Here is a 6000-nt window from a genome sequence, read left to right on the forward strand (position 1 = left end):
TACCCAATTCAGACTAAAACTAGGACTTCCTCCCAGCCTTTCACCTCCCTCTATGTGACCCAAGTTCCCAGAGGACAGGATCTCTGTCTCTTGGTTCCTCACGATCACCAGCTCCCAATAAACATTTTCAGGAGCAAGCAGTGAAAGTAGACACACGTGTCAGGTAGAAGGGACCTTTATGTAGTTCTTTCTTTCTTCTTCTTCTTCTTCTTCTTCCTCTTCTTCCTCTTCTTCTTCTTCTCTTCTTCTTTTTTTTTTTGGCTGTTTCAGGCTGCCTTAAAGGCGGGTCTGGTAAGGCACTGGGAGCTGGATCAAACCACAGTCCCCTGCACCTGACCAGGTTTGCCCCAGCAGGTGCTTAAACAACAGAGCTAACCAGCAAGACCATGCACTATCTACCCAATTCAGACTAAAATCAGTACTTCTTCCTCCCAGGAGTGGACCTTGAAAGGACCACTTTTACTTGCAGTTTTACCATCAACTTGCCAGAACCAAAAAATAATGAATTTCCACAAATAATTCACAAGTTTTATCTGATTTTCATTATAGTATATTGTTAAGTCCATTCTGTTTTATTATTACTGCACAAGTTAGAAGATAAACTTCACCACAGGATCTTTTTTATGTATTTGCTACAGGGTCTCACCATGCAGCTTGAACTCATAGTGATCCTCCTGTTTTCTGCTTCCCCAGTGCTGGGATTAGCACGCTGGTCTCCGTGGACAGCTCAGAGCACCTGGGGGCAGGGCTAGCAAAGCATGGGGGGCCAGAGATTGAGACCCAGTCCCTGTGCTTGCCTAAGCAGGTGCTTAGTCTGCTGAACTATCTCTTGGGCCCTCACAGGTTCTTATGCACAGAGAAAAGATGGTTTCTATGGGATCTGGCAGGATCCAGTATCAGGCATCTACTGGGAGTCTTGGCAAGTGTCCCCTTCAGATAAGGGGGAACGTGTACATGGTTCCTTTCTATCAGGAGCCCAAGATGTGAATGTCACCTGACAGGCCCTGAGGTGCTGGCCCTGTGGCTGGGATCCACGGAAGTAAGGGACACACCAAACGATCTGGATGGGAGAAAGGGGCCGCATGCTCACACATATCAGTGCCAGGCCTGGCACCAACATGGACAGCAGATAGCCACAAGCCTTCCCAGCCCTGTGCAGGATGCAGCCATGCCACCAGCATTACCACAGGACACCTAGGCATTTCCAACACAAAACATGGGCCAAAAATAATGATAATGACCTAAAAAGCTATACAGCAAGTTCCAAACACAGGGTCAGAATAACACTCAGCTAGGCACAAGCCTAACTGTGAATCCCTCCCCAGATCGGAAGGCATTTCTCACAGTCATAGCTTCTCATCACCTGACAGATCCACCACCAAACATAGAGCGAAGACCAGGGTGCAAGTGCAGGGTGGTGACAGGCAGGGGACCAGCCAGGTTCAGGCTCAGCCGGTGATGGCGAACCTTTCAGAGACCGCATGCCCAAAGTACAACTCCAAACCCAATTGTTTAAGTGCCAGTCCTGCAATGAAACCTGAATATCCGATGCTTAGCTGCTAGGGAGATCTGGCTGGCCTGCCATAGGTTCGCCATCACCAATCTAGGCATTGCCTGCCTTGTGTTGACACCTCTGCCACAGGATGACACCGCTACTCGTCTCCAAGGCCCTCCTCTCCTCTCCCCGACTCAAGAGGGGAAGGTAGCACTCTCTATTGTTCAGGCCGGCAGAACATATTAGAAAGGGTCAATAATTATTGATCTACTGATTGCCTCATGAAAGCCAAATCTTCATTACCAACTTGTGTGGGAGTACAAATGCCCACAAACCAAACTCTGTGTATACTGTATGAGGATTAGGAGACCTAGGGTGACCCCCACTCTGTGCAGGCATGCACACCTGGGGACCAAACTCAGCCTTCGCACGGAGCTCCTTCTCCAGCCCTCTTTTTAGTTTCTAGGCAGGGTCATGCGCAGCTTGTGACTCAACATTTTGATCTTCCTGCTTCAGCCCCCACCAATGCCTCTTTTAGGATTACTTGTACTTTTCAAAAGACATTTCCAGTGTAACAGCACCAAAAATACAGAAGTATAAAAAGAAGAGAAACATACAGGTTCCCCTCTCTTCTTCTCTCCCTCAGCCACTTTCACAGACATGCTTGCACACGTACAGTTACATTCTCATTCAGTTTCACGTTTACACACTCATACTTACACTCATTTACTCTGATATACTTCAACACATTCATTCCATCTTACACTTACAAAAACACTTCCAAGTATACTGCAACACCATCACATGCTCATACACAGCCTCACATATCACACTGTCAAGCACTCAGTCACTCACATATTCCCTCATACTTACACTGAGACACACACACACACACACACACACACACACACACACACACAGAGTCCTCTTCACCCTTCATAGCTGCATCTTTGCTGCCTCCGTTCAGAGTGGTATCAAAGACAGTGTATGCTTCCAGACTCACATACAAGCATATGATGCCCAGGGACTTCTGGGCTTAAGTACAGGCATGGGTGAGTGCATGTGTGCTTGCGTGGCAACAGAATCACATGGGAGAGTTTGAGTAAGGAGTGAGGCTTTCCCCCCACACACTGGTATGTCTTCTAGGGCAAACCCTGAACTGTTTTGTGAAGGACCCCCAGTAGCACGTGCTGGGGGAGGCCTGGGGTTCTCAGATTAACTTTTAAGGATGGAGTATTTCCAAGGAACATACAAATGACCAGAGAACAAGAAACCGGGGAGCTCTCACCCCTCCCTGCATACCCTGCCAAGAGAACCCCTCCTACCCCACACTGACCAAGGCACATCTCCAATGTCTCACAGCGAACACTGCATTTATAACTAGAGTGAAGACAGTTTCAGGACAACCACACTGCCATCATTAAGGAGCCTCTCAAGACAGCCACTCACCCAAGAAGAGGCACCTGTTTTACACATGGTCTTACTGTGAAAGCAGCAATCAAACATGGATCGGACCAAGAACTCTGGGTCCAGTTTTGTCTAACGCCTGCAATCTCAGGGTATGACATCAAAGCAATCCACAGGCAGGTGCAGTGGCTGCCCACGTTGGCGTCATCTTTGAATTTATACCAAATGAGAGGATGCTGGACCTGAGGTTCATACTGGCCCTGCAGGAGGTGGCTGTGAGGCTGCTCTCTGGGCTGCTGGGGCAGGCCCTGGGCAGCAGAAGTGGCCTGGTGTGGACAACACAGATGCATTCTGGAAGCATCACAAGAGCTCAAGAGGGCCCCATAAAGCACAGCAGCCACTATGTTCCAATGACTGCCTCCACTGGCACTCCCAAACACCCCTGGACTCTAGGGAAGACCCCTGCTCACCATGGACAGGGGTCTGCAGATAACACCTCCTAGCAGATCTCCACTCACTCCTGTGTTCCCTGTGCACAGCACTGTAACAGAGCGTGGTCAGCATGCCTTTCCCAGCCAGGTGCAAATGAGCTTGCCTGACCAGCCGAGCTCTTGGGCCATGCCCCAAGTCATTCAGGGACAGCCCCAGCCTTCAATGAAGATGGTATAGGCCTGGCTGCACCTGCTAAGCCAGGGATAGACCAAGGTCAAGGGGATACAGGACCCTGCCCAGGGTCTCTGCCTAGCTCTTGCTCACCTCCGTTTTCCCTCCTGTAACTGTCAACTGCTCAGGAAAGAAATAACTGCTCCCAGCTGGGAACTGCAGACAGCAGGCCATGTCCCTGTGAGCGCCTCACCCCTATGGGCAGCACTAATACACTGTCTCCCAGGAAGAGCCTCAGAGCCCAGGGACATCACACTGGAAGCCCAAGAAGGGCACTTAGAGACACTCCCTGAACCACCATGCAACTTCCTAAGAATCCCTTAAACCAAACAAAATCTCAACATGAAGGGGAGCTTGCTGTAAATTTCAATCAGGAAATGAACCCCCCTTCCAGGGCATAGCAGAACTAAGCCAGGGATCAAGGAGGTGCTCCCAGGGAGGATCTAGTCCAGCTTCAGACTCACCGCACAGCTGAGGGAGTCAGGACCCTGCAGCCAGACTTGCAGCCCATCCAGCTCCCTGGGTGGGTTCCTCCAGAACACAGGAGATGGCTGGAGAGAGCCATCGATCTTTGCAATGCATTATTGATTACTCACTTGTGCTGGCAAAGGCAGCCTTTTTCTCCCTCTTCCTCCAAGCCAGCCATTAGCATGCATTCCCAAGCGCTGGCCACACACCCAGGCCTGGTGTGAGGCAGGCAGCTCTCGGGAACATCTTCCCTGGACAGTCCATTTGGAGAGACTGTCTGCAAGTGGATGATGTCATTAGGTCATCTCCACAGCCAGGCCTGGCCCAGCCCCACTGGGCAGCAGTGGCAGGGAGGACAATGCCATGCACCCCACACCTCAGCCCAGGACTCCGACCAGCCAGGCAAGCTCCTCCCTTTTAGCCAATTCTGTGTGTGCTCATCAGGAGAGTGGGCCATGAGTAGCCCAGACAGAGGGAGCCAGAGGCTCCACTTCAGAGTGCAGGGAAGCCTGTCCCTCGGGGGAAGGCAGTTCACTTACCAGGTGCCCCCCACGCAGGAAAGGGAACCAGGCAGGTGTTCCTGGTACCCTGTATTTTCATTTCTCTACTCCTCCGACTCACTGAGTGGACCACAGACACTTTCAGCAGCGGGAGGGTCTGGCCTTGCAGGAGACAGTCCTGCACACAGAACATCCCACCATCCTCCCCGTCCTTCCCGGTGGCCACTGACCAGCCAGCTTTTTTCTTTTCAGCTGACGATCACCAAGACAAGATATGCACAGACACCAACGGTCAGAGCGACAATCAGCGCATTATTCTCTCTACCAAGATCTTCCCAGCCACTGGCCCTTGCTGCCAGTTTCTGGGACACAGTAAACATTCCCAAATAACCTTGCCTGAGCAGCCGGGGGCCAGGCCCCAGGCCTGAGGCACAAATGAGGTGACGAACTACTGGTATTATTTCACCCCACAGAAAGGAAACTTGCATTTGGTGGCACTTAGTGCACTTGAACAATTCCCAAGGCAGGGTCAGATGGCTGGTCACAGGCCCCGGGGCCAGCAAGGGCCTCACCACCCACGGATGGATGTGCTTAACATAGAGCAAGGTTGGAAAAAAAAAAAAAAAAAAACAAAAACAAAAAAAAACCTTCATGGGCCACTGCTCTAAAGATCTGGGACTGGCCTCTGCAACAGGCCTCATTCTAGTGACCTGATCTACAGACTACTGTTCCCCCACTCCCTCCAAAATGCGAAATCAAACAAGAGGACAACTCCCTGCCAGACGCTCCTTGCATGGCTTCAGTAGCAACCCCTAGAGACCCGGCCCGTTGGAGCTCGCCAGGAGGAGGCAACAGGTGCAGCCCAGCTAAGGCTAGTGGTTCCTGGCGGTTCCAGACGGCGGCAGCCCAAAACCTACAGGAAACCGAGGCCTGCAGCACCCGTGGCCTCTGGGATGGTGACCGAAGCGCGGCCCGACCTCCCCACCTGTCTGAGTGCGCGGTGCTGTCTGGGGCGCAGAGGCCGCGGCCTCCGGGACCAAAATAGCAGCCGGCGGGCCGGAGCGGGTGTCTGCAGCTGGCTGGACCGAACGGCCGGTGCCCACCTGCGGGGTCTGGCCGAGCACCGCCCCCTCCCGGCCGGCCAGCGCCGCTCCGCCTCCGGAGCCACCTGCGTGCTGGCCGGAACCGCGGCGGCGGGGAGCCCGGGGAGCGGGGCCGCGCGGGGCCGGGCAGGGGCAAGGAGAACGGTGTGGAGCGCTTGGGGGCCGAGAGGGGGCGGGGAGGAGCCCCGGAGGGACGCGGGGAGGAGCCCGGGAGGTCTGGGGTCCCGGGGTGCTCGCGGAGGAGGCCGGCGAGGGACGCGGGCCGCGAAGGGACCCCGCGAGGTCTGGGCCACCCGCCGCCGCTCACCTGGGCGCGTCCTCCGGGCCCGAGGCCGGGAATGGCGGCAGCGGCGGGGACGCGGGC

The 6000-nt window shown here is 53.7% G+C and overlaps 1 protein-coding gene across 6 annotated transcripts in view; it reads right to left on the minus strand.

Annotated features, from left to right (window-relative positions):
• Positions 1-6000, minus strand: part of Sema4d (semaphorin 4D) — a 126292-nt gene extending 120292 nt beyond the window's left edge. For 4 of the 6 annotated variants that reach the window (XM_023704206.1, XM_023704205.1, XM_023704197.1 and 1 more), the window contains exon 1: positions 5944-6000. The gene's annotated coding sequence lies outside the window, so the exon portion shown is untranslated. Of the gene's footprint in view, positions 1-4572; positions 4712-5518; positions 5599-5943 lie in introns of those variants that run through there. The other 2 variants (XM_023704202.1, XM_023704203.1) reach the window with 2 other exon arrangements.

The sequence above is a fragment of the Octodon degus genome, unplaced genomic scaffold (genome assembly GCF_000260255.1).
Source record: "Octodon degus isolate 3935 unplaced genomic scaffold, OctDeg1.0 scaffold00192, whole genome shotgun sequence".
NCBI classification, from domain to species: domain Eukaryota; kingdom Metazoa; phylum Chordata; class Mammalia; order Rodentia; family Octodontidae; genus Octodon; species Octodon degus.